Source organism: Silurus aristotelis, assembly GCF_946808225.1.
Source record: "Silurus aristotelis genome assembly, chromosome: 2".
In the NCBI taxonomy this organism is placed as follows: domain Eukaryota; kingdom Metazoa; phylum Chordata; class Actinopteri; order Siluriformes; family Siluridae; genus Silurus; species Silurus aristotelis.
The window spans coordinates 21,159,457-21,183,950 of NC_139575.1; the positions used below are offsets into that span (position 1 = coordinate 21,159,457).

Consider the following 24,494-nt stretch of genomic DNA (forward strand, 5'->3'; position numbering starts at 1 on the left):
GGGGGCCTTGACAGCCCGATTCCTGGACACGGAGAAGTGTCTGTGGAATCTGCTTAGACTGCTGCCCCCGCGACCCGAATTACGGATAAGCGGGAGAAGATGAAATGAATGAATGAAAGATTAAATGAAATGAAATTAAATATTCGTTAAATGAATGAATGAATGAATGAATGAATGAATGAATGAGTGAATGAATGAATCATGTGAATGAATGAAACTGTGATGTGATGTACATAGAAGCTTGGAGTGTGTGCTGCTTCAGGTTCTGATGTACTGTAGAAGCCTGGAGTGTGTGCTGCTTCAGGTTCTGATGTACTGTAGAAGCCTGTAGTGTGTGCTGCTTCAGGATGTAATGTACTGTAGAACCCTGGAGTGTGGTCTGTTTTAATTTCTGATGTACTGTAGAAGCCTGAAGTTTGTGCTGCTTCAGATTATGATGTCCTGAAAAACCCTGGAGGGTGTGCTGCTTAGGGTTTTAATGTACTGTAGAAGCCTGGAGTGTGTGCTGCTTCAGGTTCTGATGTACTGTAAAAGCATGTAGTGTGTGCTGCTTTAGGATGCAATGTACTGTAGAACCCTGGAGTGTGTGATGCTTCAGGTTCTGATATAGGTTCTGGGAGTTATTTTAGACAGCAACTTATCTTTTAAAAATCACATCAATCAAGTTACAAAAACAGCCTTCTTTCACCTTAGAAATATATCTAAGCTAAGAAATATGTTATCTATATCTGATGCAGAGAAGCTCGTCCATGCGTTTATGACCTCTAGAATAGACTACTGTAATGCATTACTAGGTGGATGTCCTGCATCATTAATAAACAAGCTTCAGTTAGTTCAGAATGCCGCAGCAAGAGTTCTTACTAGGTCAAGAAAATACGATCATATAACCCCAATCTTATCGTCCCTACATTGGCTTCCTATTAGGTTTCGAATAGACTACAAACTACTGCTACTCACTTATAAAGCACTAAATGGTTTGGCTCCCATGTATCTATCCAGTCTTTTAACACGCTACAATCCGTCACGCTCCCTGAGATCTCAAAACTCTGGGCTTCTAGTAGTTCCTAGAATAGCAAAGTCCACTAAAGGCGGTAGAGCATTTTCACATTTAGCTCCTAAACTCTGGAATAGTCTTCCTGACAGTGTTCGGGGTTCAGATACACTCTCCCAGTTTAAGTGTAGATTAAAAACATATCTTTTTAGCAAAGCCTACACATAACACACATCACACACATCACATCACAACCTTGTGCTCCAGAATATATGATTACATGCACATTATCAACTTGTGCTGTTAATATCATGAACAGCAGCTACGCTAATTCCTCTCCACTGCTTCTCTTTCTCTCCCCATCCCGAGGCATCCTGAGGTTTGGCCAGCTCCAGTCACGTCCCACCTCGAGAAGATTATGGACCTATGGATGATCATGGAGAAGTAGATGCCGAGTGTTTAAAGGCCCTGGCATGGAGAAGCTGATGCTGGATCTATGATGATCACAAATTGTTCTGTATTGTTGAAAGATTTATGACCAAACTCTTGATGTCACCCATATGAGGATGGGTTCCCCTTTGAGTCTGGTTCCTCTCAAGGTTTCTTCCTCATATCATCTAAGGGAATTTTTCCTTGCCACTGTCGCCACGGCTTGCTCATCAGGGACAAACGCACACCATTCACCTTCACTGTTGTTTTCTGTAAAGCTGCTTTGAGACAATGTCTGTTGTGAAAAGCGCTATACAAATAAACTTGACTTGAAAACTTGACTTGATATGATGTAAAAGACTGGAGTGTGTGCTGCTTCAGATTCTGATATACTGTAGAAGACTGGAGTGTGTGCTGCTTCAGGCTGTGATATACTGTAGAAGCCTGGAGTGTGTGCTGCTTCAGATTCCAATGTACTGTAGAAGACTAGAGTGTGTGCTGCTTCACAGTCTGATGTACTGTAGAAGCCTGGAGTGTGTGCTGCTTTAGATTCCAATGTACTGTAGAAGACTAAAGTGTGTGCTGCTTCACAGTCTGATGTACTGTAGAAGCCTGGAGTGTGTGCTGCTTTAGATTCCAATGTACTGTAGAAGAGTGGAGTGTGTCCTGCTTCAGGTTCTGATATAATGTAAATGACTGGAGTGTGTGCTGCTTCAGATTCTGATGTCCTGTAGAACCCTGGAGCGTGTGCTGCTTAGGGTTCTGATGTCCTGTAGAACCCTGGAGCGTGTGCTGCTTAGGGTTCTGATGTCCTGTAGAACCCTGGAGCGTGTGCTGCTTAGGGTTCTGATGTACTGTAGATGACTGTAGTGTGTGCTGCTTCAGGCTGTGATATACTGTAGAAGACTGGAGTGTGTGCTGCTTCAGGCTGTGATGTACTGTAGAAGACTGGATTGTGTGCTGCTTCAGGCTGTGATGTACTGTAGAATACTGGAGTGTGTGCTGCTTCAGGCTGTAATGTACTGTAGAAGACTGGAGTGTGTGCTGCTTCAGGCTGTAATGTACTGTAGAAGACTGGAGTGTGTGCTGCTTCAGGCTGTGATGTACTGTAGAAGACTGAAGTGTGTGCTGCTTCAGGCTGTGATATACTGTAGAAGACTGGATTGTGTGCTGCTTCAGGCTGTGATGTACTGTAGAATACTGGAGTGTGTGCTGCTTCAGGCTGTAATGTACTGTAGAAGACTGGAGTGTGTGCTGCTTCAGGCTGTAATGTACTGTAGAAGACTGGAGTGTGTGCTGCTTCAGGCTGTGATGTACTGTAGAAGACTGAAGTGTGTGCTGCTTCAGGCTGTGATGTACTGTAGAAGACTGGAGTGTGTGCTGCTTCAGGCTGTAATGTACTGTAGAAGACTGGAGTGTGTGCTGCTTCAGGCTGTAATGTACTGTAGAAGACTGGAGTGTGTGCTGCTTCAGGCTGTGATATACTGTAGAAGACTGGAGTGTGTGCTGCTTCAGGCTGTGATATACTGTAGAAGACTGGATTGTGTGCTGCTTCAGGCTGTGATGTACTGTAGAATACTGGAGTGTGTGCTGCTTCAGGCTGTAATGTACTGTAGAAGACTGGAGTGTGTGCTGCTTCAGGCTGTAATGTACTGTAGAAGACTGTAGTGTGTGCTGCTTCAGGCTGTAATGTACTGTAGAAGACTGGAGTGTGTGCTGCTTCAGGCTGTGATGTACTGTAGAAGACTGAAGTGTGTGCTGCTTCAGGCTGTGATGTACTGTAGAAGACTGAAGTGTGTGCTGCTTCAGGCTGTGATGTACTGTAGAAGACTGGAGTGTGTGCTGCTTCAGGCTGTGATGTACTGTAGAAGACTGGAGTGTGTGCTGCTTCAGGCTGTAATGTACTGTAGAAGACTGTAGTGTGTGCTGCTTCAGGCTGTAATGTACTGTAGAAGACTGGAGTGTGTGCTGCTTCAGGCTGTGATGTACTGTAGAAGACTGAAGTGTGTGCTGCTTCAGGCTGTGATGTACTGTAGAAGACTGAAGTGTGTGCTGCTTCAGGCTGTGATGTACTGTAGAAGACTGGAGTGTGTGCTGCTTCAGGCTGTGATGTACTGTAGAAGACTGGAGTGTGTGCTGCTTCAGGCTGTGATCTGCTCTGACAGTATAATCACCGGCAGCTTTTGGCGCGGCGCGTGAGCGTAACTGGCCCTGTGCGCGGGAAGCGCGTGACTGGACTGCGCCTATTGGAGCGGGGAGAGGAGGCTGAGCCACGCTCCGAGTACAATAAGCACATCCCGGTGCTCAGCACACTCACAGTCTTCTGCACGGCGAGGCAACATTATTCGCTTTTATCCCAGTCGTCTTTCGCTTATATAACACTTTGTTTTGGACATAATTATCTCGAAAACGTTTATGGAAAACCGATAAGAAAAAGGTCTGGAAGAGAAGAGCACCTGTCCGGTTCTCTCTTTTACTGTCTCTATCTCTTCCACACAATCCCCGCTAAGCGTTTTCACATACTGAGGTAAGAAAGACTTTTTTCTTCCACCTTTTCGTACAATATAACAGATACATTTAGGGGGAAAAAAAGCACCAAAGTGTACCTTTTATTTTCTGGTGTGGTGGTGCCGTTTATCTTTTATATGCCTTTCACTTGTTAATGTGGATATCTTCTAATGTACCTTCAGAAAATGCTTTAAGATTTAAGCTACATCTTAACCCAATTGGATTCAGCTGGTTTAAAGCTTTGAAATGTATACTATATTCACATTCCTTGGTTTAAAAAAAGACACAAACAGTACAGCCTTTTGTGTAAGAGTGTAGTCCTGTGGTCAGTGTTGGAAGGACAATGAGGAAGGCTCTCAGTAACAGTCAGGACAGGATCAGTGGAGTTATGTGGAGATTGCTGACAGGTTTGTCTGGAAGTGTGCTTGGATTGTATAGGTATTTCTTTCTTTTCACTCAAGCCATGAGCCTTGTTTTATTTGTTATGCTTGCGAATGCTTCGAGACAGCTCATGAGCTTTCTTAGTTTCATGTTTTAGTAATGAACAAAATAGCTTAGTATGCAATGCCGTCATTCAGCAATGTAAGCCTTTGAGCAGCTATTAAGTCTGTGATCTGCTCTGGATATCGGGTTTATACTAAACAGTTTCATGAAAAGACACTTGCAAGTGCTTCGTGTTTAATTTGGATTCTCATATCATTTTGCAGTACTGTTAGTGTTGTACTTTGGGCGGCTTGTTTAAGGGGAAAGTGTACAGTGAAAGGCATTAAATGTGTTTATAGCGAAATGCACATTATGCATGTAGTGATTCTTGTGCCGTTTTTTTGGCTTTTGCTGTATTTAATTATTTTTTGATCAGTCACTCTGATATACACACTACACCAATCAGGCATAACATTATGACATTATACCATGATGACTGGTGATGTGAATTACAGTGAGTATCTCTTCATCATGACACCTGCTAGTGGGTGGGATATATTAGGCAGCAACTGAACATTTTGTCTTCATGTTGATGTGTTAGAAGCAAGAAAAATGGGCAAGAGTAAGGATTTGAGCGAGTTTGACACGGCCAAATTGTGATGGCACGTGGGGATTGAAAGCTGTGAGCTTCTGTAGCTCAAATTGCTGAAGAAGTGGATGCTGTTTATGCTTGATGGGTTAGGACTGTTTTGGCAGCCAAAGGGGGACCAAAGGGGAAACAGTACATTAGGCAGGTGGTCATTATGTTATGCCTGATCAGTGGCTATAAAGTTATGACTGGTCGGTGTATATTGCTTTAGCAAATACATTGAATTGTATTAGGACCAAACATTTTATACTATCAAACATAAGACCTAAGGCATAAATCTTATATTTTACTGTTACCTTAACTGAAGGAGGTATCAGCATGAAGGTTGAAGCTTTGAAAGCTGATCTGTTTAAACAGGATTTGCAGTTAACTAGATGAACGCTGGACAGACTAAATGGCTACAGTGCCACTGTATCTGTCGTTTAGAGATGAAGAAAGTGTGTGGGAACTTGACTGCATCTTTGCATTCAAAACAATACAGTTATTTGGGTAAGACTAAAATATATAAATACATTATAGCACAGTGAAATTCTTTTCTTCGCATATCCCAGCTTGTTCAGGTTGTGATGACTGTTGTGAATTTTCCTTCTCAAGACAACAAACTGTAAAGTTAGTGTTAAAAACGTAACGTTAATTATGAAATTCGGCTGTGCAAATGCAACACAATTACTACTGGCTCAACTATTAGCAGGTAGTAGAATGGCATTGTGGGTATTGCAGGAAATTATTAAACAGAAACAAAAATAAAAGATCATAGATGCCACGCAAGATCACATGTTAATTTCAAAGTTCGTTAAGAAGTTGCTCGTAACACTTTTGCATATGTCTAATGTTAATGCTTTTAAGCAGGCAGACAGAAAGCATTAAGATGATGGTAAAATGGTTCCACCTGCTATCATACAAGTGGACTATATTTTTTCCTGCCAAATCTTCCACTAACGCACACAAACACAGCTGTTGTTTACTTTCTTTCGCCCATTCTCAGTACCTGCACTGCATCTGTTGGCGACTTGCCAGGTGAATCTTTCATATTCTCTGTGTACATCTTGACAGAAACTGCACTAACAGGATTCGAACGTCTGCATAATTGCACGTGTACTGTGTCTATAGCCAGAGGTGACTGAATTTTTTGCTGCACATGGAGAGAGCAGCCCAGATTGTGTTTACACAGGACTTCTTCATTAAAGAAGGAAGCCAGGAAGGGTGATACATTGAGCCAGATAAGAAAATAGCTTGCTACATTTACTTATTATTTTTCTTCCTGAATTTAACTGCTTTTGCTACACACTGTCTTGCATTCTCAGATGTCAGTCTATTTCTGACTATTTCTGATTCTGTGGCTGGCTTTAGTTGCTCTATGAAAAGAGATGGGTAAATGTTGAGGTGTCACTGAGGGCTTGGGATATTAGAGGTAGTGCTGATTGTTTGCTCTCTCTGTGACCTCGCCAGTGTAATTGGCAGTTGAGTGGGGTTTTTTTCCAGCTGCAGAGGAAACACTGTCGACCGCTCAGTTTAGCTTCTAGACAAAGCTGTGGGTTAAGTGTAATTGCTGAGCTGTGCATGTAAAGCCATAGAATAATAGAGCATGGATGAGTTAATGGACTAAAGAGTGAAGACCATTAAAAAAGGATGGACCATTAGATTCTAAAGCTAAATTTTTTTTGTTGAAGCAAAACAATAATATTATTAAATGTAAAAGCTATTTAAAGGAAAAATCCACCCTGAATAATTTTTATAACATATTTTTTAAGCATATAATTTAAGCTGGTGAGCTTTTATATTTTTGACCTAAAGAGAAACCTGTAATTTTTAAGCCTAGTGCACACTACACATTTTACTTCAGTTACATTCAACTGGTTTATTTTGGCTCCCAGCGAATGCTCCCCCATTTCACCACCTACTCATTGCATGCTCCTGCTGTGGCCAGTTGTGTACTGTTCATTTTGTCTGCGAGAAAGCGAAGAACCTCAGGCATGTTTGATTTTTGACTTACGATAGACTATGAACCCCAATATGGCCACTATGAAACAGCCACACAGAGCCTGAAAGGAAATCAGATTAATCTGCTCTCAAGCTCAGCAGATTCATTGAATCCAGTTTATAATTTTTTGTGTGTGAGGACAAAATGTAAGCGCATTGACATTGCTTCTATTTGTCATGTCATAATTCATCGGTTGTAAGAAATAACAAAAATAAACATGACGTGATTCCTGGCAGGCACAGTATAAAAATAGCTGGGTTCCTTTTCACTGTGCACTGTCTGCATCTCCCCAATCATTCCTTGGCTTTCTCTTTTTTCTTGTTTTCATAAAAAGTAGTGACAGTCAGAGGAAAGACAGCTCTTGCACTAACTTTCATGAGATAGCAGGATTTAGGGATTTGGGGATGAGACATTCTTTGGCAGGAATCTTTTTAGGTGAAAGATTTAGTAATGTGTGCACCTTGCATGCAAGTGATCGTGTAGTGTGCACACCCTTACAACACCAGACAACTGAATACAAACAATTGAATCTGTCTAAGTGTGAAATGGGAACAATTCTGAGAATTGTTTCTCTTCTATTAAGCATCAATATACAGTACACCCCCAATGACCCCAATGAGCACCTGTGATGTTAGAACATACTTATTGTGCCATAAAATTATAGTGTGTATTAACTATGTAAGTTTCACTAGGGTATAGTGTTAATGTTAATTTATTGTACACAATGAACAGTAATCACTTAATTTCAAATTAAATGCTACCCTTGTCTATTTTCAGACATACAAATTTCTTCCATGTGTTTATATTCACAATGCATCAAGTTGCTCTGTTTTGCCAGTTCTCTCTAATGTAACTTTACATATGAGGTTTTAAAATTTAACAGCAAAAAGATGCTGTAATATTTGTACACAAGGGCTCACTTTAACATCTTTGTTTGCTTCACACTATGTGGTTTTTTTCCAGCAAAGGCAATCAAGGCCAAAAAATTGCCGAATTTACACCATCTGTGGGGGGAGGGGGGAAGAGAACAAAAGGGTCTTCTCCGGCTTTGTAACACAAAAATCCTCTTCAAGCAACATCAGAAAGAATACATCTTTGTGTCAACCTGATATCACCCCTAAATGAGCTTTAATAAATCCTGGGGCATTCTAGTGAAAATCAATCTCCCCTTTTCCGCTTTTGTGGTGCAATTGCCTGTTTCAATATCAATGCAATAGAATTACTTAAGACAGGGCAATTTAGAGGTCTTCTGTCCTCTGCAGATATAATGCTGAACACAATCAGCACATTCTCTTTGACTGAAGGACTTTTCATGCTAAGAAAAGGAGAGGAAATATGTGTCTTTGAAGTTGATTTTCTGAAATAGACAAGGAATATATACATGCTTCAGATTTTGATGAGCTACTGTTCGAATTAGGATCTGCAAATATTATGTATAATTGTCATTAGACTTGCTCTTATTACACTTTTGTATAGTTTTAGATTAGTTGTATTAGTTATATTAGCTGTCTTTTTATTATTATTATTTAAAAAAAATATTATTTATATATTATTAGTTTTTTTTTTTTTTAAACCACATTGTTTAGGGATGGGCTTCTTCCTCTTCCTCCTCCTCTTCTTCTACTTCTTCACAAAAATTTATATTGATGCAGATGTAGTAAGCCTGTTTTCATGAAGACATGTATTTTAGAGAGTAGCATAATACCACTGGCCTTTATTTAGCAAGCTATTTAGCCGAAACAAAACATTTGTAAATCTGGCAGAAATATTTTCAGTTTTGTGTTGTAAAAAAGCTATTTAGACAAAACATAATTCTTTTTGTAAAAGCTTAAATTTAAATGTTTCTTGAAGTTCTTTGTATGTGTGTTTGCATTATATGTATGTTATGTACATTCCAATAACAACAAAAAAAAAATTGCTAAAGCTATTGACATTTCAGAATGCATTCATAGGATTCCCTCCAATCAATTTGACCTTTAAAATGAATTTACATCTGTGTGGATTCTTCACAATGCTAGATGTGTTGAGCAGAAATGTTGTACAATGTGGAAATGAATAAACTGTAAAATGTCATAGCTCTATATTTGTTGTGACAAGCACTTTTAATGACATTCTCAAGATGCTCGATTGAGCTGAGAGTCAGGGACTGTGCAGGAGCAATGACTTAGCATGCTGATAAATCCCATTCCATAGGAATATAAAAATACAGAGAGAATTCACAAAACATAAGTATTAGAGAGTATTAGTTATTTTCATTTATGATTATCTATAATATTAAATGCTGTAAAACTACTGATGGTTAAGGTTGTTCCGCTTTCAGCTGTGGATTTTCAGCTGGTTAAGACCTCGAATTCGAGGTGGTAGTAACAGTATCAATATCAGGTTTATTCTGAATATGTTCACTTTACAACAGGGCTCTTCTAGTTTTACTGTGAGACTGAAATTAAATCTAAGTGCACTTTGCAGACTGCATGCTCTCTGGAGCCATAAGAAACCCTTCATTGACTACTAAACACTGGCAAATACTCTAGTGCAAATATGTGCCTTTGTTATCATTTTATATTCATAATTATTTTTTTGTTAGTTATTCATATCACAAAATCTTTGATTTACTAATGTAATACTTTTGTCAATATGCACTGACACTTTAAAATAACAGTGAAGGAATTATCACTATGAATTAGGGCTGAAACGATTCCTTTATAATTCAAATACAAAAAATGATCAAGGGAAATTATAATGCTTTGTTCAGTCCATTTAACTACACGCAGAGCATTGTGTTTCCCTGCTGACCATTATTACTGGCGCACCCCTAGAAGTTTAGAGCTTTTTCTTAAAAAGCCCATAGTCTTGTGGTGTGGTCTTGCCTGTTGTATTGCCTGTTGTATAAGTATAGATTAGCTGTACCAATAAATAAATAAACTAGGCTAGTAATGGTAAGATATGTTTTGCTATCGGTTCTTTTCTCAGAGGTTATTATGATATCACATCTGTGCAAGGAAAATATTCCCCATATTGACACACTGCCACCATCAGCCTGCAGTGTTCCTCAAACATTGGATGGCTCCATGTTGCTTGTGCAAAATTCTGATCCTTGCAGCACGATGGAGATTAAAACAAGATTTTGTCTGGCAAAGTCTTTCCACACAATAACTACCCAGATTTTATGCTTCTGCTCACTGGTGACCATTGTCTTTTTGTTCTTTAGTGATAATATTGACATTCAACATAACTGTCTGCTGTTGTAGTCCCTTCAAATATAAAAGAGACTAATTGCTTATCTGTATTGGGTTTTTTTGCATACGTACTTGCCAATGTTATTATTTTTTGTTGCCATAAAAAGTTAAGTGTAATCTCTGTAGTTCTCACTGGAGATGTGTGGGATGAGTGCTCTAACACTGTAGTGAATTGTCTAGTGGTTTAAAGCTGCAGTGATGGCAGAAGGAATTCGAGCAGTCACACTGGGAGAGCCATGACCTCCTCTGTGTGCCTATTCATCTCTTTTATACACAATCTCTTTTGCAGCTTTAACTTTTGTCATTTTCTCTGATCTTTATATTTGTTTCTTTGTCTCTCTCTTTTCCCCTCCAGGCTTGACTGTAGCAGTCACGGACAGATATTCTACTTGAGATTAAAATGCTCTTTCTTTTCACTTGCCTCTGCCTTATCCGCATCTTAACTTGCATTTTATTTCTTTTTCCTTTCGGTGTCTCCTTGTTCTCACACAGATACTACTACATTTCCCAGAACATTGCCTTAAAAAAAGTGGTTACTAAGAGAAATATCCCATCTTCACTAGAGGTCGACTGAACCGTGCGTGTACGTTCTGCACTTGTGTGAGAAATATAACTTTCCCCCTACCAGCAGCTAGCAGTAGTCTGCATTTCTCATACAAACAGGGAAAAGCTACAACTGTAAATATATAAAGCAAACAGTGTTTACACCTGCTGCGAACATTACTAACGAAATCCTGTAGCTTTTTGCAATCATGTCTGTTAAGTTGCAAAGACAGGTGCAAGAATGACAAAGAGTGTGTTTAATTTTTTTCTCTTGTGCTTATTTGCTAAGTTAAATAGCTAATCAGAGTTCTTTCTCTGGCCAATGAACTCTGCCATTGCTCAACATGCAGAATCGGTCAAAAAACATCTGAGGCCATCCAACTCGAGCCAACAGTGCGAAAAAAACTAAAGCTGACTGACACTCAAAAACCCCACGACATTCCCAGATGGCCGACCATCAGCTTGGTGTGTCCCGAGCTTTAAGTGTTTGTCATTCGTTTTCAATCTGATATATAAATCATTGGTTAAATATGACTTTTGGAGCGAGAATGAGAATAACATTTGGCACGAGAAGAGTAACCTTTTGGAACCGTATTGTTAGTGAGTCTTTAACCTGCTGTAGTTTAGGCTACAGATGGACCAAAACCTGGTAACAAGTGAACTGATTGGAGAAATTTGTGTTGTTAATAAATGTTTAATTTAAGCATTTTTTAAATTTAATTTTCTGTATCGTGTTTTGCTTCTGAACTATTAGATTTTATGCGATGAAGGGGGGGTGGAGAAAATTGGCATCATATATCAGCCATCGGCTGCCCTGATTTCTAAATATGGCAGCGGACAGAGAGAAACCCGTATCGGTCGACCTCTAATCTTCACAATGTAATACTGATTTAATTCCCCTCACCTTTCTCACAGCTTGTGTTCGGTGGAAATGCTCTGTCACCAGATGCATCAGATAAAAGCTCATGTGTTTAACATTATCGCAGGAACAGGGCATTCATGTTTACCTTAGGCCGCTAGTCTTATGTACAATGTGTACTTATGGTGCGGAAGTGATGCATGTTGGAGAGCTTTTGATAATATGATAATCCCTTTCACTTCTCCTATAAACATGTCCATAGGGAATCATTTTCGCTTCATAGAAATGCACATATAAATGAAGGGCAGATAAAAGAGGGAAAGATGAGGTTGAACAAAATTACTATGATAAATAAAAGCACTTTAGTGCATTCTGGCTGGGCATGAGGTCAAGTCTGAACCACTCTCATCCCTATTTCCTGTAATAAAACCTTATTTGCAGTTATGGTCAGTGTGTGTGGGTGTGCATAAGAGACAGAAAGAGAAAGTGTGTGGCTGTTGCACTCTCTATTGGACCAAATCCAAAACAAATTTAAGCAAATAATGCAGGATGAGCTGTCTGTAGCATATGAGATGATTTTTCTCCTAAACCTATTTTAATATTTATTTATTATAACATTTCTAACATGCAATAGAGTTGTAAGAGTCAGACAAAAACATACACTGCCTCTTTTGGTTGCAATAAGCTTTAAAAACAAAAGTAAAAATGTATGATGCACCTTAAAAGTCTCAGACTGTTATCCCACCAAACTTTACTGCTGGTATTACGTATTGTTATATTTTGTTAAGTATTGTTCTCCTGGAGTCTGTCAAACCTACATTCATATTTGGTGGCCCCATCGCTGTGAGTGTGCGTAGTGATCTTTAGACTTTAACAATAATAGCGCTTACGGTTGACCAGGGCAGAAATTTCATGAATTGACTTGTGGCATCCTAGGATAATGCTATGTTAAAGTCACTTAGCACTTCAGAATGAACCATTCCACCGCTAATGATTATTTATGGCTATGTGAATGACGTTGCAAATTAGGCAATTATTAGGCAGGAGCATCCGACACTCTGCGATTGCGTAAGGGAGCATAAATCTCCAATACCAGCAGGTGGCAGTAGAGTGTATTCAGCATTCAAACAGGGAAACCGTAAGAACTAAAACTTCTAACTAAAAAAGAAAATCGTCATCATATAAAAGCCATTTGCTGCCTTGGTTTCCAAATATCAGCATTAGCATCGGCCAGAAAAAAACTCTATTCTACTCAAAATCTATTTTCATGCACCTGCTAGCAATAGGTCTTGCTGAAACACCTGTACTCAATCATTAGAAGGGGTCTGCACATACTTTTGGCTTTGTGGTGAATAATAAATAGTTACACTTACACACTGTATGTATATGTAATAATTCAACAGTTAATATAGCTAACAAGTAAATTAACTTTTGATATGATGATGAAATTACTGTAATTAGTACATTTCATTCTCAAACCGCTAAATAACCTAAAATCTCCCACAAAACACAATGCAATAATTGTGGTCTAAGGATTAAGACATAACAAATATGTTTGGCAACCCAATGAGCAAATAAAAGTTCCAGTTTGCTTCACATTTTGCATTTTCCCAGAAGCTTAATTAAGTAGGCTAATGTAATTTAACCCCAAAGTGTAATAGGCAAATAAAAATGCTCTATCCTTACAATTTCAAGTTTGCATTGGTCTCTGTACAAACAGTTTTTATTCTATGCTGGTTTATTTGGGATAACATATTGTGCTTTGAAAAAATAACAGCATGTCTTTGGCATCATGGTACTGAATCTCAAATAAAATTATTATTATTATAAAAGTATTTATTTTTTCAGCATATTATGAGAAGAGAGTTATGCATGCTAATTTCAGCGCCTAGTGATAGTATTGCCTACTGATGACTAGAGTGATCCTTAATGGATGTGTCCATGGTTAAAAAGCAAGTAACCTACAGCAAGTAACCTGCATACATGCAACTATCCACATGTGATCAGGGTGCCTGGGCTGCGTATTTTTTACACCCCAGTGGTTCTGATTAGTTAGTTATTGATCTTACTTTTTGTCATCAAAACATTTGTTGTTGGTCAATACAGGTCTAGTGGTGACATCTTAGTAACTGAAAATGCTCTCTGCAAGCTATACAAGAGTTATACAAAATGTTGCAGGCATGATAGTGGGGTGAGTTTTTAAGATCATTTTTGTTTGTAGCCCGGATAAATGGGGAGGGTTGCGTTAGGAAGGGCATCCAGCGTAAAAACATGTGCCAAATCGAACATGCCGATCACGATTACGGATGATCCTATTTTTTATAATCAATGCGATATCTGTCATATGGTCCCAGAGTGGTGTTTTTAGTCTGCACTCAAATGTGATTGCTGCAATTCATGCCTGCTTATAAAATAGTTAAATGTACGGAATTTTACAAAAGAATGTACACCCCTCACATTTCAGCAACCATTTTTTATATATTCTCAAGGGACAATACTATAGAAATTAAACTTAAATATAACTTAGAGTAGTCAATGGGCAGATTGTATAGCATGTATTAATGTAATCAGGTCATTGTGTAGACCACAGTAATTATAATTAACATTGACCTGCTGAAAGCACATATTTTTGTAATTTTTTTGTAATTTGTAATTTGTCAGCATTTGTATCAACATTAGTCTTTTGTAGTTCTTATCTATTGAGTAATAAAGGCTACATGGCAAATATTCTAAGTTCGTGTCTCTTAAAGTATGACAGCAAGCTAAATATGACTGTTACATAAATCAGACAAATCTGTCTATTCTTTAATCTCTCCTTCTCTCTTCCTCTCGCCTTGCCTTTATGTGAGTGTGTATGTACCAAGGCAAATTGCAGTGCACTTACACAAACACAGACCAAACAACCTTACACACATGTGTTATGGGCCATGATTCATGTTTGTGGAAGACTTTGCCCTTTCGCTTTAAAATGTCCAGAATGGTTTTTTTTATTTATTACTACCATCATCCCTAATACTACATCTGCTGTTTCTTATACAAAAGTTCCTTATTGTTATTTTCTCTATATATTTTTAATTAGATCCCTTTATATTTTACCTGAAAATTTAAAAGACTATATGTCATTTAATAAGATAATATTTAGAAAGGACAAAGGTACTGAACAGGACTAATTTCAATTTTTTTTTCCTTCTCGGGCCTCAGTCCTTCATGTGCGTGCGGCTTTCTTTCTTTCTTTCTTTCTTTCTTTCTTTCAGAATGATTGACAAGAAGCAGACATGCACGCGTGTAAAGAAATTGTGCTGTGAGTGTCTTTGGATGTCTGTGTGATGTAAACTATTACATCTGACTGCACAAAGACATTCAAAAACTTTACCTTACTGCATACATAGAAATGTACAGACATACACCAAGGGTTGATAAATACTAAATTCATTAGCTAGCTTACTGGACAAATAAAAGCTTTGGTGTGCTCATGTTTTTGTTGCCAGGAAACCGAGCTGGCTATGCTGAAAAGTGGATGCTAATAGAATGTTTGAATGTTGAGCTACTTCACTAGTTAAGTCCATTATTGCAGATGAAAACTAATGAGTATATGATCATGTACACGTCAGGCGAAAGAACTTGCCGGAAAACCGAAGTGAAACCCACAAAGGTTTTTTAATTAGAAAATAAAGAGCAAGGCAGAAAAGGGCAAAACCACAACGAAACTCCAGGTTAACTAACCCTGGTGAAAACTATGGCTACACAAAATACACAGAGCCCTGTAAACAAAGATAAGCTAAACAGAATGATTGGATAGTCCGACAGTGTTCCTTAGCCTAAGCTGTAGAACAGACAATGAGCTGGTGGAGGAACAGGGTTTAAGTAGCGTGCCAACTGATGAGGGCCAGGTGTAGCTGATTAGTAAGTGGGAGAGCTGCTTGGAGTGATAGGTGGAGGTGTGGCTGGTGGATCCCTGACAACACATCATGTTTGCATTTTTTTATATAAATGTATTTTGACTGTTAAATTTGGTCTATTTGCATGGAATAATGAATTTGGAGTAAATTTTGAGTATGTACTGAATATTTTTTCTTTTTAGTTAGTTTAATTTGATGCTACTTTTATTCATTAATTTGAATATATTGCTGAATACATTTACCAGTGTACTGAGTATTTAGATTCAGCAATCAATTCCAATCTCTCCACACACACAAATAAAAAAGTCTAGACAGAGTATTTCCCCTGCAGATAAAGTGAAATGTCAAGAAGATAAATAAAATTGTTTCACTGGACTCCTACAGCTTTTTGGCATTTTACTGTGGACTGATACAGTGTAAATATCTAAATAATATATCCCATATCTCTTCATCCATCCTCCCTCTGTCTATTTTTCCTCTTTCATCTTATGTCAATTTTTTTTATCATGATGTAAAAATCTCACCTTTGGCTCTGAATACTGGTTAGTCTTGAGGCAGAAATCATTGCCTTGGATTTTGTGATACAAAATACTGATGAGGTGAAATTGCGTTTAATTTCATGTATTATGCTATTTATCTTTATAAGTTACAGAGGTCCCCTGGTGGTCTAGTGGTTAAGATGCAGCGCTCCCACCGCTGCGACCCGGGTTCGATTCCCGGTCAGGGAACCATCCCCAGCCACTCTTAGTGTCGGTCCCAAGCCCGGATAAATTGGGGAGGGTTGCGTTAGGAAGGGCATCCAGCGTAAAACATGTGCCAAATCAAACGTGCGGAGGATCCGCTGTGGCGACCCCTAACGGGAGAAGCCGAAAAGAAACTTTTATCTTTATAAGTTACCTGACAACCTCTTAATGTTTTGGAGTGGAAAACTAACTGCCATAAAAAAGCTTGCTTAATAAATATTGCATAAGTTAATATAAGCAGAAAGAACCATTGTTTGGAGCCAGTAGATTATTAGGCTCATGTAAACTTAAAAAAAGAATGTCAAAACGTAGACTATTGTTTAGTATATTCAAACTATCCAGGATTTACGGTATGTACATAGTGTAGCAATATGAAGGTACTGTCTTCAGAGCAAACTGCTGTACATACTGTAAGTGCACTCTGGTTGTGTGTAAAACTAAAACAAGGCTAAAATTAATTCTTGTGCAGTGCTCTTTTACAGTCGTGTCTAAAAATGATTTGAACAAAGGCTGTGTGTTTGCTGGCAGTTGCATAACCAGAAATTGGGTGATGAGCAAATATACTCAATGTAAAGAATAATCTACCATCAAACAATCTTTTAATGTTAATAATGCTGTCATTCAATACATTTATATGCCAAAAACATTAAAACTTCTTCTTCTTCTTCTTCTTCTTCTTTCGGCTGCTCCCATTAGGGGTCGCCACAGCGGATCATCCGTCTCCATACCACCCTGTCCTCTATATCTGCCTCTTTTACACCAACTACCTGCATGTCTTCCCTCACCACATCCATGAACCTCCTCCTTGGCCTTCCTCTTTTCCTCCTACCTGGTGGCTCCATCTTCAGCATTTTTCTACCAATATAATTCATGTCCCTTCTCTGCACATGTCCAAACAATCTCAATCTCGCCTCCCTCACCTTGTCACCAAAACATCCTACATGTGCTGTCCCTCTAATAAACTCATTTCTAATCTTGTCCATCCTCGTCACTCCCAACGAAAACCTCAACATCTTCAGCTCTGCTACCTCCAGCTCCACCTCCTGTTTTTTACTCAATGCCACTGCCTCTAATCCATACAACATCGCAGGTCTCACCACAGTCCTATAAACTTTCCCTTTCATTCTTGCAGATACCCTACTATCACAAATCACTCCTGTCACTCTTCTCCACCCACTCCACCCTGCCTGCACTCTTTTCTTTACTTCCCTAACACACTCTCCATTACTTTGCACTGTTGACCCCAGGTACCTGAACTCCTCCACCTTCTCCACCTCTTCTCCCTGCAACCGCATCACTCCACTGCCCTCCCTCTCATTCACACACATGTACTCTGTCTTACTCCTACTGACTTTCATTCCCCTTCTCTCCAGCGCATATCTCCACCTCTCCAGGCTCTTCTCAACCTGCTCTCTACTCTCACCACAAATCACAATATCATCTGCAAACATCATAGTCCAGGGAGACTCCTGTCTGACCTCGTCCGTCAACCTGTCCATCACCACTGCAAACAGGAAAGGGCTCAGGGCCGATCCTTGATGCAGTCCAACCTTCACCCTGAACCAGTCTGTCGTACCTACTGCACACTTTACTGCCGTCACACTGTCCTCATACATGTCCTGCACCACCCTCACATACTTCTCTGACACACCTGACTTCCTCATACAATACCACAACTCCTCTCTCGGCACCCTGTCGTACGCTTTCTCTAAATCCACAAATACACAATGCAGCTCCTTCTGTCCTTCTCTATACTTCTCCATCAACATCCTCAAAGCAAATAAGGCATCTGTGGTGCTCTTCCTCGGCATGAAACCATACTGTTGCTCACAGATTGTCACCTCTTCTCTCAGCCTGGCTTCCACTACTCTTTCCCATAACTTCATGGTGTGACTGATCAACTTAATTCCCCTGTAGTTACTGCAGGTCTGCACATCTCCTTTATGCTTAAAGATCGGTACCAGCACACTCCTTCTCCATTCCTCATGCATCCTCTCCCCTTCCAGAATCCTGTTAAACAATCTGGTTAAAAACTCCACTGCCATCTCTCCTAAACATCTCCATGCTTCTACCGGTATGTCATCTGGTCCAACCGACTTTCCATTCTTCATCCTCTTAATCGCTGCTCTCACTTCCTCCTTACTAATCCTATCTACATCCTGCTTCACCAACTCCACATCCTCCAACCTTCTCTCTCTCTGATTTTCCTCATTCATCAGCTGCTCAAAATATTACCTCCACCTTCTCAACACACTCTCCTCACTAGTCAACACATTTCCCTCTCCATCCTTTATTGCTCTAACTTGCAGTACATCCTTCCCAGCTCGGTCCCTCTGCTTGGCCAATCGGTATAAATCCTTTTCTCCTTCCTTAGTGTCCAACCTCTTATACAGTTCCTCATATGCCTTTTCCTTGGCTTTCGCCACATCCCTTTTAACCTGCTGCCGCATCTCCTTGTACTCCTGCCTACTCTTCTCATCACTCTGTCGATCCCACTTCTGTTTTGCCAATCTCTTTCCCCTAATGCTCTCCTGCACTTCCTCATTCCACCACCACGTCTCCTTGTCTTGCTTTCTATTTCCAGATGTCACACCAAGTACTTTTCTAGCTGCCTCCCTCATCACTCCTGCAGTAGTTGCCCAATCATCCGGCACCTCTTCACCACCACCAAGCCCCTGTCTGACCTCTTCCCTGAACCTCACACTACACTCTTCCTCCTTCAGTTTCCACCATCTTATTCTTCTTTCAAACCTTACTTTCCTCCTCTTCTTCTTCGCCTCCAAAACCATCCTACAGACCACCATCCGATGCTGTCTAGCTACACTGTCCCCTGCCAACACCTTACAGTCTCCAATCTCCTTCAGGTTGCATCTCCTACACAGAAGATAATCCACCTGTGTGCACCTTCCTCCACTCTTATACGTCACCCTATGATCCTCCTTCTTCTTAAAATACGTGTTCACCACTGCCATTTCCATCCTTTTAGCAAAATCTACCACCATCTGCCCTTCCACATTCCTCTCCTTAAAACCATACCTACCCATCACCTCCTCATCACCTCTGTTCCCTTCACCTACATGCCCATTAAAGTCTGCCCCAATTACTAATCGTTCTTCCCTAGGTACACCATCTACCACTTCATCTAATTCACTCCAGAATCTTTCTTTCTCCTCCATCTCACAGCCAACTTGTGGAGCATAGGCACTGATGACATTTATCATCATCCCTTCAACTTCCACCTTCACGATCATCACCCTATCAGAAACTCTCTTCACCTCCACTACACTCTTACTGTACTCTTCCTTCAGAATCACCCCTACACCATTTCTCTTCCCATCCACACCATGATAAAACAGTTTAAACCCACCTCCAATGTTCCTGGCCTTACTCCCTTTCCACTTGGTCTCCTGAACACACAACACATCTACCTTTCTCCTCTCCATCATATCAGCTATCTCTCTCCCTTTACCCGTCATAGTACCAACATTTAAAGTACCAACCCGAACCTCTACTCTCCTACACTGCTCCTTTTCCTGTCGTCTCTGTAGACGCCTTCCTCCTCTCCTTCTCCTCCTTCGGCCAACAGTAGCCCAATTTCCACCAGGACCCTGTCGGCTAACGATACCTGTGGCGGTCGTTGTTAACCCGGGCCTCGACCGATCCGGTATGAAATTCTCATTTGTGATCCGCATATTTGATTTGGCACATGTTTTACGCTGGATGCCCTTCCTAACGCAACCCTCCCCATTTACCCTGGCTTGGGACCGGCACTAAGAGTACACTGGCTTGTGCCCCCCTAATGGCTGGGTTAAACATTAAAACATCAATGTTTTAATGCCAAAAACATTAAAACATCATGTTAATAATAGGGAAAATTACACATTATTTTTAAATCCTGATTTATTTATTTATTTTTGAATACAGTATAAAAAGAAAGCACACTGTATCAGTGCGGTGCAGCCAGTGTTGTTTTCACAGAAGCCTTTTATTCACATATTTTATTGGCATAGCTGTAAACTGCATTGGTCACTGCAAATGCCACATGTCTGGTACAGAGTGAATGGATGAATGAGCAGCCTAAAGGATTCATACATAAGGATCATGGGTACTGACACTCTACACACACACACCCACACACACACACACACACACACACACACACACACACACACACACACACACACACACACACACACACACACACACAATTTCTGCTTATAATATAAATATTAAGAATGTATTAAGAATATTAAGAAATTTCCCCACTGTGGGACGAATAAAGGTTTCTTATATAATACAATTTACATGACCTTTAGCAATTATGATATTTTTGACATGTGAATACAAACCCTTAAAATGTTCAATTAATCACATAGATAATTTGATTTGTAACATGAGCTGTTTTGTATAATACAGTATAAGCATGTTTATGCAAGTATTTTCATTGTAAAGTTTAGCCAGTGGCCTGTGAAGTCACTTTGAATATTTATATGAGTAGGATATTTATTATAGAGCCATACGAAGCCGAGTTGCATCTTTAGGTTTTATGTAGTTCATATACACTACCACACAAAAGTAAAACAAAAAAGATTAAATATAAAATTCTCTTGTTGCTAAGTTAAATGTAAGGTTTATGTACAGTATATATTTATTTCCAAAACAAAGTTGTTGTTTTTATCTTAGGAGGATTAGCTGCGCAATGATCCATACAGACTAAAGGAAGGTATTTCCAAACTTTTAACTGGTTTTGTATATTTCAATCCAATGTATAGACAGAATATTTCAGCTAATCTTAAAACTGGCTGAGTGCAGTGTTGTACAGAATGATCACAATATTATTATCCTCCTGTTCCTTATTTTTAGTAGAACAACATTTTACTGAATGCATAATTTAACATTCATTAGGGCTGTTTGTACAGCCCCCAAATACATTACCAGGAGATATTATTCCCTCTTTCCCAGACTAGAGAGCTGCTCAGCGCCTCACTCAAGCCCTGGCATGATTTTAATTAATCCCATTGGATCAGACAAAGACTGGCCTTTACGATCTCATGTACTGTACATATTTGTGTGTGTGTGTGTGTGTGTGTGTGTGTGTGTGTGTGTGTGTGTGTGTGTGTGTGTGTGTGTGAGACTGAATGGCTGTATAGACAGAAAGAGATTGATATGTAGTTTGAATAATTCATACATATACAATTTCACCAGATAGGTTACTTTACAATGTTTATTTATTTTTTTAGATTAAGAAGTGAATACTCTGGACCTAGCAACCTTTATGCATTTATATAGGATTTGTTAATTTTAGCATAGGAGTATGATTTGTTACTCAAAAATACACTTAATTCCATCTTTTATCCAATAAAATTGGCAACAGACAAAATCTGGAATGATTAACAGCATTGTAGGTGTTTTAAAGTTCCTCTGTCAAGGTAAATTGAGAAAATGTCGAGTTCATTAATGTGAAATAAAATCTTGTAGAGAAAGTAGTTTGTCTCTCCTGTCATAAGAAACACATGGTCATGGTCATCTCACTTGGTCATTTTCTTTATTGCACCATTCTGTGTAAAATCCCAGCGCCTGTTGTGTATGAAAATCCCAGGAGGCCAGCAGTAAAATAATACACAGACCAAACTTGTCACCTGCAACATTACCTGAAGGTGCTGGCTCATACCTGCAGGGTTTTATGCATTGCACTGCTGCCACATGAATAGCTGATTAAATAACAGCACAAATAAGCAGTTGTATGTTCCTAATGATGTTCCTAATAAAGTGCCCTGTGGGAAGAAAACTTTATCATAGGAGGTAAATGTTCTTTATTTATTTACTATCCAAACTTAAGGTGTCTTGTTTTTAAATGTGTTCATTTTAGTGTGGTTCGGTAATTAAAGCTTAGAAGATTATGTAGTACCGTATTTTTCGGACTATAACTATATATACTTTTTTCCCACATTTTGAACCCGCTTAAACAACGAAGCGGCTAATTTATGAATTTTTCCTTGGTTTTGCCCGGTTTCACAAACTTTAAGCCAAAAAACTGAACCCCATAACATTAGACCAATGAAATTTCCGAACGGAAAACGCACCTTATCTGTGTTCTGAGCTGCATGGCATCGGGAGAAAAAACTTCCATCGGGTGATTTTTAAACGTACGACGATGCCAAAAGATAAAATTCAGTGTAAAATTTAAAATTAAACATGATGATGGATAATCAAATAGTATAATGTTTGCTAATAGTAAAAAATTTGCTAATACAGTATATTTACGTTATTGTTTTTCTGTTTTGAGCATATCAAAAACTTTAACATTGTCTTCTGTTCATAAAACTCTGTCTTTGTGTGCATTAGAGAGCATAATGTTTTAGAGTTCTAGATGTTCATCTGGCGGTGTACTGTATAGCATATGGACACATTTCTTATGTGTTAAAGTAATTATATATTGCACAATAATTGCATTTTCCCATCCTACTTACTCTCGCAATATGGCAGTATGATCTAATGTTGCTTCTCAGTCTTAAAGCAATCGACTAATGTAGTTAACAAGCTGTAGTGCAGTATTCTGCAATTAATTGTACATGCTAATTTGACTTTAATGGGCAGGGAGGAAGTAATGTAAATGTTTAATATCTATGTGATTACAGTGGCTGTGCATATTTATTCTAATCTAATGCTCAGGAAAGAGATTTGCCATTTCAGATATTGAGATGTCAAGGTGAGCTAAAACAGCAAAGGTGGAAAATGAAAATGGTTTTATCCTGGAGTGTGTACAACATCAGTCCTACTATATAACCTATATAATGTGCGACCCTAAAGTGCCTTGTTTCTGGCCTCTGTATGTCAATACATTTAATGAAGTTGTATTAAATGCAACCGTAACTCTTTATCCCCCAAGCATTATACCAGACCACTTGCTCCCACTAAATTAAAAGTAAAAAAAATACTCCCCTCTATTTTAGTCATGAAACACCACTAACATAGATAACTAAGATGATGCAGCTTTCTCCATACATTATAATAAGACTGCTTTTCTTTTGCATAATGTTGCATGTGAGTGCATGTGAGTAGACAAGCACATAATGTGGTTCATTGCATATTTAAATACACATGCCCACAAGTTTCAAGAGTGTTTATAATGAGCAAAATCCATGTATGACTAAGTTAATAAATAAAATTGTTAATGTAATAATTTGATTTGCTTCATTTGTTAATTATAAGTTGTAATGTTCATGCTTATGTCTACATACGCATCACAAAAAAAATATAACAGTGGTACAATTTCCCATAAGATTGTAATTTATTTCTCTTTACCATCTTATGATGATCTTCTGCTATGACACTCTTGCATACAAGCCTGAATTGTTTTTTGCCAATTTAAGGGCTGTCGGTTTCGGTGCATTAGTATTCGGTATGTGTGCACAGAGACTTTTACTGAAACAATGTCAGTGTCGCATTTAGTCTTACAGATTCCATTTGCATCCATTTGAATCTGATCAGGCTCAGATGACTGATTTCAGTTAATCAAACAATTTCCATTCCAGGGACAGAAATCAGGAGTTCTGTTTGCCTTTATTTATACATTCAGTGATTATGTGCAGGGTGAAAATAAACCATACAAACACTTATCACTGTTGCCTGTGGTCCAGTTTTGTTAACCTAAAACTCTATTGATCTATTCTTGAGTTTAGTAGATAACTAACTATACTGCATGTCAATAGGAACAGAAAATGTGAACCTTTACCTGAGTAACCTAAAAAAAAAAAAAATTTGTCTTGTTAAGTTTTTGAAAATAGCTGTTATACCACATTTTGCTGAGAGTCAGATGATTGGGTGGATATTAGACACCTTTTTAATTAAAAGGGCTCCTAGACAGCTGTGGCATCATCTATAATTAAATAATACAAATATATGATATCAATATACCGTAATTTCCGGACTATTAAGTGCACCCATATATAAGCCGCACCCACTGAATTTTACAAATATTTTTATTTTGAACATAAATAAGCCGCACCTGTCTATAAGCCACAGGTGTCTACACTAATGTACTTTACACAGGCTTTAACGAAAGACACGTTACACACGGTGGAACGGGTGAAATATGTTGCGCTTCCTTTAGGAGCATAGCGGTATTTTGGGAATAGTCTGCCACTGCATTTTTCTAGTATCACTGCGTGTGTTTAAGACGAGGAATATGTCCTTATTATTTTCTGATGTTCATTTCTAAGTTTCTTTAACT

At 38.9% G+C, this 24,494-nt stretch overlaps 1 protein-coding gene across 6 annotated transcripts in view; it reads left to right on the forward strand.

Moving 5' to 3' along the window:
- Positions 1-3,589: 3,589 nt before the first annotated feature.
- rap1gapb (RAP1 GTPase activating protein b) overlaps positions 3,590-24,494 on the forward strand; it is a 63,732-nt gene continuing 42,827 nt past the window's right edge. For 2 of the 6 annotated variants that reach the window (XM_083529840.1, XM_083529841.1), the window contains exon 1: positions 3,701-3,947. The gene's annotated coding sequence lies outside the window, so the exon portion shown is untranslated. Of the gene's footprint in view, positions 3,948-24,494 lie in introns of all 6 variants that reach the window. The other 4 variants (XM_083529843.1, XM_083529844.1, XM_083529835.1 and 1 more) reach the window with 4 other exon arrangements.